Genomic DNA, 10,100 nt, shown 5'->3' with positions numbered 1-10,100 from the left:
GGCCTCTTTCTAGAGTCTCTGAAGAATCACTGACGTCGTCATGATTTCAACCTTTTTGGAGCACGCCACACCCCCTTCCTGTTCAAGGTGACCACAAGTGAGTCCAAAAATGTATTGTATGCTGCTGCTAAAATGATGTAATATGCCAGGGGAGATACAGTGGGGCAAAAAAGTATTTAGTCCAGCCACCAATATGTGTTGCAAGTTCTCCCACTTAAAAAAGATGAGAAAGGCCTGTAATTTTCATCATGGGTACACTTCAACTATGACAGACAAAATGAGAAAAAAAACTACCAGGAAATCACATTGTAGGATTTTAATTGAATTTATTTGCTAATTATGGTGGGAAATAAGTATTTGGTCACCTACAAACAAGCAAGATTTCTGGTTCTCACAGACCTGTAACTTCTTCTTTAAGAGGCTCCCTCTGTCCTCCACTCGTTTACCGTGATTAATGGCACCTGTTTGAACTTGTATATCAGTATTAAAAGACACCTGCCAACAAAACCTTCAAACAGTCCACACTCAAACTCCACTATGGCAAGACCAAGACTGTCGAAGACACCAGAAACAAATTGTAGACCTGCACCAGGCTGGGAAGACTGAATCTGCAATAGGTAAGCAGCTTGGTTTGAACAAATCAACTGTGGAGCAATTATTAGGAAATGGAAAGACATACAAGACCACTGATAATCTCCCTCGATCTGGGGCTCCATGCAAGATCTCACCCCGTGGGGTCAAAATGATCACAAGAACGGTGAGCAAAAATCCCAGAACCACACGGGGGAACTAGTGAATGACCTGCAGAGAGCTGGGACCAAAGTAACAAAGCCACCATCAGTAACACACTACGCCGCAGGAACTCAAATCCTACAGTGCCAGACGTGTCCCCCTGCTTAAGCCAGTACATGTCCAGGCCCGTCTGAAGTTTGCTAGAGAGCATTTGGATGATCCAGAAGAAGATTGGGAGAATGTCATATGGTCAGATGAAACCAAAATATAAACTTTTTGGTAAAAACTCAACTCGTCGTGTTTGGAGGACAAAGAATGCTGAGTTGCATCCAAAGAACACCATACCTACTGTAGCATGGGGTGGAAACATCATGCTTTGGGCTTTTTTCTGCAAAGGGACCAGGACGACTGATCCGTGTAAAGGAAAGAATGAATGGGGCCATGTATCGTGAGATTTTGAGTGAAAACCTCCTTCCATCAGCAAGGGCATTGAAGATGAAACGTGGCTGGGTCTTTCAGCATTACAATGATCCAAACACACCGCCCGGGCAACGAAGGAGTGGCTTCGTAAGAAGCATTTCAAGGTCCTGGAGTGGCTAGCCAGTCTCCAGATCTCAACCCATAGAAAATCTTTGGAGGAGTTGAAAGTCTGTGTTGCCCAGCATCAGCCCCAAAACATCACTGCTCTAGAGGAATCTGCATGGAGGAATGGGCCAAAATACCAGCAACAGTGTGTGAAAACCTTGTGAAGACTTACAGAAAACGTTTGACCTCTGTCATTGCCAACAAAGGGTATATAACAAAGTATTGAGATAAACTTTTGTTATTGACCAAATACTTATTTTCCACCATAATTTGCAAAATAATTCATTAAAAATCCTACAATGTGATTTTCTGGATTTTTTTCTCATTTTGTCTGTCATAGTTGAAGTGTACCTATGATGAAAGTTACAGGCCTCTCTCATCCTTTTAAGTGGGAGAACTTGACAATTGGTGGCTGACTAAATACTTTTTTGCCCCACTGTATGTATACTGTAGCTGAGAAAGTAATACTAGTGTATGTTGTGTAGTAAGCTGTTAGTAGCCCATGTGCCTCAGCCTAATAATTTGACCTGTTTTCACCTCTAACTTCGCCTACTGTTCTGACTTGGTGGTGCACATGCTAGCCTATTTGTGAGAAATGTAATCTAATATTGTAAGAGCTTAAATCTTCTGCTTATACGCCCCTTTATTTATCCTACGGTTCTGACTTGTTGTACAGGGAGAATACTGTAAGAACGGCCCATGTTTTGAATTCTGTCGCTGTACGGTTTTCAAAAGTGCTCAACAAATAGTTATATTGACTACGTCCATCCTAGCTCGCTCATTAATGTCTTAATCGAAATTACGGATTGCCTCTTCACCCTTGACCCAAATCTAACTGCCTGTAGCTCAGGACCTGAAGCAAGGATATGCATATTATTGATACCATTTGAAAGGAAACACTTTGAAGTTTGTGGAAATATTAAATTAATGTAGGAGAATATAACACATTAGATCTGGTAAAAGATAATAAAAAAGAAAAAAAACATGTTTCTTTTTTTCATCATCTTTGAAATGCAAGAGAAAGGTCATTATGTACTATTCCAGCCCAGGTGCCATTTAGATTTTGGTCACTAGATGGCAGCAGTGTATGTGCAAAGTTTTAGACTGCTCCAATGAACCATTGCATATCTGTTCAAAATGTTGTATCAAGACTGCCCAAACGTGTCTAATTTGTTTAGTAATAACTTTTCATGTTCGTAATTGTGCACTCTCCTCAAACAATAGCATGGTATTCTTTCACTGTAATAGCTACTGTAAATTGGAGAGTGCAGTTAGATTAACAAGAATTTAAGCTTTCTACCCATATCAGATATGTCTATGTCCTGGGAAATGTTACTTACAACCTCATGCTAATCACGTTAGCTCAACCGTTCRGCGGGACACAAACACCGATCCTGTTTAAAGTGCATGGTGATGACGCTCCGTTCCAATAAATATCGAGGGTCTTATTCTGGTGACATGAGCGATGGTTGGTTGCCGTTTGACAAATAAAATAACCCGTTTTTTTCCATCCGTACTAATCTCATCACGTAGTCTATATATCTGCAAGCTGTTGGCTAGACAGCAAGTGCCAAGACTAGAGTGCGCACATTCGCTATGGTAACGCAACAGAATTTGTCGCCAATGCGCCAGTAAAGTTGAATATGGAAACCCATTTAACTTGTATATTTTAGTTGGTACACGGGAATTCAATCTTAAAAAGGTATTTTTATATGCATTGTCATCACGCACAGCCTTTTTCATCAGCAACATATCAATTTGATGGAAACATTTCCGGTAGGAAAAATGCACGTATTGTTTTTAGAATATTTGCATGAAAGGTTTCCATCCAATTGGCGATAGATTTGTGAATAGTCTCTAATCTGCATTAATCAAATCTAGGCATTTTCACCAAACTGACTTGTTGCAGATACAAATCAGTGCGTGATGAGTTAGTGTACATATGTACAGTTTTTCCATTAAAGTTGTCATGTACCTAAATACAAATCTAAAGTTAAATGTTCAACTCCCAATAGTGGTCCCAGAAACCGTCGCTTTAAATAGCAAGTGTGTCTAGTCTAGTTTTTGGTACATACGCGCTGGTCAACAGGTCGCAGACAGTGCGGGTAGGCTCGTCGACATGGAGATCACGGAAAAGAGAATAAAGATAGAGGCAGTCAAGCATCGATCTTTAGATGTACCACAGAAAACCGAAATGAAGAGCGACACCACGGCTGTATTTGACGCAGATCTGCAGTGGGGTTATGAAGAGACCGGAATGAATCAGTCAATTTGTTGTGTCCTCAGACTCCGCCGCTACGGGTAGTACCAGGGTGTAGGAAACACCGATTAAATATAATGAAACGTTAATACCATCCAGCTACTGTCGCTGCCTCAAACAGGCAGTCCTAATAGCGCCGCAAATTAAACCACAGTATAGTTCCTGGCGGTCTGATAACCCTTCTGCTGTCTGAACATGTGTTAGTGGGTTTTGGCCGTTAATCTTTAACCTGGATGTTGTGTATTAGTCTAACACTTTGAAATTAGATGGAAATGCACTTAAACCCTGTGAAGTTAAATTATTTCATCTGTGGTCCAATAACCTGCTTGGTTTCCCCTGAGTCAGTAGGTGGGGACCAACCCATTTAACAGAACGTCCCAGCTTGTCCTATGAAGAAGGCTAAAAATTCACAGCCATTTTGCACTTCAAAATAGTCATTGGATCAATGGCGGATATGGATTTCCCACTGCCATTTCTCATGCAGCCAAATAGATCCCATGTCAAACAGCAGTTATACAACTAGCCTGGATACCAGTCTGTTAGTCAACGGTCCACCCCTCTAGTAATCCATGTCAAACGAAACAGACCTGGTATCCAGGCTAGGAAGTAACCAGATCAACACAGATGCAGGAAGACAAGAGAATACAACCATTTCAATAGACATGTGCACTTTATTGGTTTTGTATTGGTCAGTGTCCACAACAGGAGCCACCTGCCCCCCCCCCCCAGAGAGAGGGGGAACACCTTTAACTCTCATTAGAAAGGTCAAACCTCCTCTCATAACAAAACAAACTGGACCATGTATCTATAAGACTGAAAATACAAAAACAACTGTTTTTATATCAATAACATCATTTACATATTAAGCTTTATTTCCCCCCTCCCTCCACACAGAGCCCAAAGTTAAGGTCCCAAATAAAGCCCTATCCCCTAGGTAACACACTAGATCCCTATGGGCCCTGGTCAATAGTGCACTAGGTAGGGGATAGTGTCGGACAGATACACCTCCATAGAGGTCAATAAGTGGTGGGAACATAAACATGAAGACTGTAACTAACAAGGACGTTTGGAGTCGTGCCGTCAGATGACGCATCACATCCTGTCCATCCAGCCAAAAGGGAAGGCTCTCAGACAACTGACAGCAGGAGAAAACACGCCAGAGTCTGACGGGAGCTCTCAGCGCAACGCTGAGTCGGCGTGCGAGACAGAGTCTTGGTTGGAATGGAAGGAGAGATCTTGGTTGGAATGGAAGGAGAGAGAGAGTCTGTACGGGTCGGTGGTTTAGAAGCATTTACGGTGGACGATGGAGGGACCAGACTCGTCGTATTCCTGCTTGCTGATCCACATCTGCTGGAAGGTGGAGAGAGACGCCAGGATGGAGCCTCCGATCCAGACGGAGTATTTACGCTCTGGAGGGGCGATGATCTGGAGGAGAGACAGGAGGGGGGGGGGACATTAACACGAGTACAGACGTTAACACTGTGTTCTAGCATCTGACCGCAACTGTTAACTACAGGAGAAGCAGACCAACGGATCAGAGACATCTCCACCCGGCACAGCCAGAAGAGGACTGGCACCCTCATAGCCTGGTTCCTCTCAGGTTTCTTCCTAGGTTTTGCGTTTCTAGGGAGTTTTCCTAGCCACCGTGCTTCTAACCTGCATTGCTTTGTTTGGGGTTTTAGGCTGTGGTTCTGTACAGCACTTTGATATCAGCTATGTAAGAAGGGCTTATAAATACATTTGTTAATTTTTAGTCACCTTGATCTTCATGTGGACGGGGCCAGAGAGGTGATCTCCTTCTGCATCCTGTCAGCGATGCCGGGGTACATGTGGTTCCTCGGACAGCACCGTGTTGCGGACAGGTCTTACGGATGTCCACGTCACACTTCATGATGGAGTTGAAGGTTCTCGGTGATACCGCAAGTCCATACCTGGAGAGAGAGGAGACGGCCGTCACTACGGGCACGCAACACAAGATGGCTGCCAGACTGACACGGATCAGCTGTTCCAGAGAGGTTGTTCAAGACTCACCGAAAGGAGGGCTGGAAGAGGGCTCGGGCAGCGGAACCTCTCGTTGCCGATGGTGATGACCTGTCCGTCAGGCAGCTCGTACTCTTCTCCAGGGAGGAAGAGGAGCGGCGGTGCCCATCTCCTGCTCAAGTCCAGCGCCACGTAGCACAGCTTCTCCTATGTGTCGCGCACGATTTCCCTCTCGGCCGTGGTGGTGAAGCTGTAACCTCGCTCCGTCAGGATCTTCATCAGGTAGTCTGTGAGGTCGCGGCCGGCCAGATCCAGACGCAGGATGCGTGGGCAGAGCGTAGCCCTCGTAGATGTGGTACGTGTGGTCACACCGTCACCGGAGTCCATGACGATACCGGTGGTACGGCCGGAGCGTACAGGGACAACACGGCCTGGATGGCCACGTACATGGCGGTGTTGAAGGCTCAAACATGATCTGGGGAAGAAGGGATGAGGTCACGGTGCGAGACTACGGTCTACAGTAGAGGACAGGAGTCACAGCAACCATGCTGTACAGTGAGTCAGAGGGAAAACAACCAATACATTAGTGGAGAAACACAGCAATATTAGAACTGTTGCTGTCCTACAAATGTAACTTCAATATAAACCACTACAGCTCATTCACAGCACTGTCCGAGTCATCAATATTAGTACTGTTCCTGTCCTACAGGTTAGTCTAGTCAGTCTAGATCATTAAATCACTGTCCTACAGGTTAGCCTAGTCCTAGCTAGCAGCCAGCAGGATGCAGAGAGCAGAACAGACCGACAAAGACCTAGCTTCCAGAGGGTGACAGATCAGCAGTAAGGACAGAGGCCTGGAGAGAGAGGAGGAGTGAGCAGGAAGAGAGGGCAGAACTACAGTAAAGGTAGAGGAGGAAGAGGGCAGAACTGTAAAGGTAGAGGAGAGTGACGTACCTGGGTCATCTCTCCCTGTTGGCTTTGGGGTTGAGGGGGCCTCTGTGAGCAGGACGGGGTGCTCCTCTGGAGCCACTCTCAGCTCGTTGTAGAGGTGTGATGCCAGATCTTCTCCATGTCGTCCCAGTTGGTGACGATGCCGTGCTCGATGGGGTACTTCAGAGTCAGGATACCCCTCTTGCTCTGAGCCTCATCTCCCACGTAGCTGTCCTTCTGGCCCATGCCACCATCACTCCCTGGAGACAAGACACAGGTCAGTGACAATGTACTCAATGGAATGTTAAGGCTAATTTACACTATTAATGATGTTAGACTTTACAGGTCAGTTCCAATGATGTTGCTAGCAACACAGAACATCTAAATGACATAGTGTAATATTCTGTAAGTACCCTTTACTAGTGTACTACACCACAAAACAGTCAGTGTAATTTGACTAGAGACAAAGTCAAATGGCTACAAAACATTAAAGTCCCAATAGCAATGTAACAGTATCAACATTCAGATAGCAGATAGTGATATTTCATAATTAGATGACAGACGAGGAGTTAATTATTACCTGATGTCTGGGGCGACCCACGATGGACGGAACACCGCCGAGGAGCATCATCTCCGGCGAACCCGGCCTTGCACATACCGGAGCCGTTATCAACGACCAGGGCGGCGATTTCATCTTCCATTTCTCACCGGGAAGAAAAAACACAAGGAATGAGACTAACGTCTTTACCGGGTGCGCTGCCGGTCACTATTGAGCCAGTTGTACATCAGTGAACGGCCGCTAGGTGGCGCTGAACAGCAACAGTCAGACCGTTCAGTCACTCAGCGTTTCCACAACCAGTCCATTTGCTTTACCGTAAAAATTCATTAATACAATTGGCTTGGGGCTTAATTCAAGTTAGACGTGTAGTCAGGTTATAAAATAGAGAAGTCGTAGAAACAGCGTAGTAGATGACCGTGCCACCTGAGTAACCCCAGACAGCGCCGCCAGACAAAAGGCTGGCTGTATCGGCCGAGCATCACCATATAAGGAAATAGTTGGAGCCCCTGACATGTGTTAGTCTATGACAGCGCCGCTCCCTGGACCGAAAAACAGTCAGACTAAACCAAGGCAGGTCAGTTTACATCTATCCTCAAATCAGTTTCCGAATATAGTTTAGAAAGGAGAGGACACTCCCTGGACCGGGATAAACACCCAGACAGTAACCCAGGCATCAGTTACCTGAAATAGTTTAGAAAGAGACACTCCCTGGACCGGGATAAACACCCAGACAGTAACCCAGGCTAGGTCAGTTATCCTGAAATAGTTTAGAAAGGAGAGGACACTCCCTGGACCGGGATAAACAGCCAGACAGTACCCAGGCTAGGTCAGTTATCCTGAATATAGTTTAGAAAGGAGAGGACACTCCCTGGACCGGGATAAACAGACCCAGTAACCCAGCAGGTCAATATCCTGAATATAGTTTAGAAAGGAGAGCACTCCCTGGACCGGGATAAACACCCAGACAGTAACCCAGAAATATCAGTTATCCTGAATATAGTTTAGAAAGGAGAGACACTCCCTGGACCGGTATAACACCCAACAGTAACCCAGGACAAATCAGTTATCCTGAATATAGTTTAGAAAGGAGCGGACACTCCCTGGACCGGGATAAACAACCAGACAGTAACCCAGGCTAGGTCAGTTATCTGAATATAGTTTATAAAGAGCGGACACTCCCTGGACCGGGATAAACAGCCAGACAGTAACCCAGGCTAAAACAGCATCCTGAATATAGTTTAGAAAGGAGAGACACTCCCTGACCGGATAAAACAGCCAGACAGTAACCCAGACAAGTCATTATCCTAATATAGTTTAAGGTGCTGACACACCCTGGACCGGATAAACAGTCAGACTAACCAAGGCAGAGTCAGCTTTCACATCTATCCTTCAAATAGTTGAAAAGGAGCGCTTCCGTGCTATCAGAATACACTAATGTCTACATGTTAAAGCTTGTAACTTGGCTGGGTGTGGAATGTTACCTATAAAAACAGTGACACATTGACCACATAAGCACTGACTCATCTGTTGAGCAAAACAGTCATAAAATATTTGACAAGTTTCCAACCTACCGTCATTAAAACATATGAGATCATTTCCCTAACTTTTACAGCCTGATTAATGCTATGGAATTGCCAGACACTCTTGAACACTCAGAGCGAGTTACGGTCAAACTCCATTTTGGGAAACAAACTCCGATGTAAATGTTCTGTACATCCGGTAACAGTCATTAACTGTAGACGCCCGTCATGCTAACGATTAATTATCCTACTGTCAATGTCAACGATAACAGACACGCGTTGGCACACCCACTCGGAGATGTTAATAACTAGCTAGATAAATCAACTAGTTAACTACATTTAAAATGACCAGAAAGCACATTTAAACCTGTGTAAACTCTGACCAACGATAACTAGCTGCCCAGGGAAAATACCGCACACCAATAACCTTATGAACATTCTGAAAACGAGTTGGCAGATAACTATCTTAACATCAAATTGCCCCCAACTACAAATGATTAACTTCGACACAAATATAATAATGACAGATGAACTTTTTTTTAAATCACACAATATTCCATCTCTTACCTGTGTTTTAGTGGGGACGAGAGTACCGGCGTTAATAGAAGAACTGGCTGTATACTCCTTTCCCTGCGCAGTGACAAACGTACTGATTAAAGCGTTGCCAAGGCTCCGGGTTTTATATCCGCATTCACCGCAACCCCCCTGTCCATATAAGGCGAACTTTCTGCAGCGCGGCTCCTGATTGGTCGAGGGRGTATCCACTTGGCTTGTCGCATTGAGCCACACCGGGCCTCTGCATTGACAGCCCTTGTTAGAAGGCGGCTAATAAAGTGTAGGCACTAATATAAGGTTAACTACTATACACACAATATAACGTCCTAGCTAACATAACAAGTTCATTGATTAGGATAGGTGTCATCCTATTCAATGATTGGCAAAATATATGTATTATCGATAGTTTCTGTCATGGCCACTGTGATTATGGTTTAAACTAAAATGATAGTGTTGTGTTAGATATCTAACGTAGAGAGGGATCTTCCTTTGAAATGTAAGTAGGTTTGTATTGGTAACCTACTTAAAGATTCGACGTTACAGCAACAAGGTAACTATAGTCAGGTCGTGATGGGGGGGGGGGCGGCAATGCAAGGCCCAGCTAAGATGTGAGGAACGGTGTTGGTGTAATTTGAGTAAGTGTAAATRTTTGTGTTGTATATACGGACATTCCAGAGGCCAGGGTCATTAGGCCCCGCTGCCCGCTAGCCTGATAATTAGTTTAACTATGTTATATACAGATCTCACATCCCCCACCAGACTGAGACAACACACATCCCCCACCAGAAATACTGGTCCTACACAGGTCTGCCTAGAGAAGAGTAGAGTAGCTGGCTAGAGGCACAAACAGATCTGTTGACCATATTGATATCAAACAGACAGTGGGACTCATGTAGTCCTGTAGTAGGGGTAGGCCTAGGGGTAGGCCTTACCGGGGAGGCTGTTACAATCGCCTCCCCCAAAAAGAGTGAACCCTTAT

General features: G+C 44.8%; 1 pseudogene; it reads right to left on the bottom strand.

Annotated features, from left to right (window-relative positions):
• Positions 1 to 4,403: 4,403 nt before the first annotated feature.
• Positions 4,404 to 6,012, bottom strand: LOC112077408 (actin, cytoplasmic 2-like; annotated as a pseudogene).
• Positions 6,013 to 10,100: the final 4,088 nt, after the last annotated feature.

The sequence above is a fragment of the Salvelinus sp. IW2-2015 genome, unplaced genomic scaffold (genome assembly GCF_002910315.2).
Source record: "Salvelinus sp. IW2-2015 unplaced genomic scaffold, ASM291031v2 Un_scaffold4536, whole genome shotgun sequence".
Lineage (NCBI taxonomy): Eukaryota > Metazoa > Chordata > Actinopteri > Salmoniformes > Salmonidae > Salvelinus > Salvelinus sp. IW2-2015.
The sequence above is the reverse complement of the archived record's forward strand: the minus strand, read 5'-3'. Positions and strand labels throughout refer to the sequence as shown.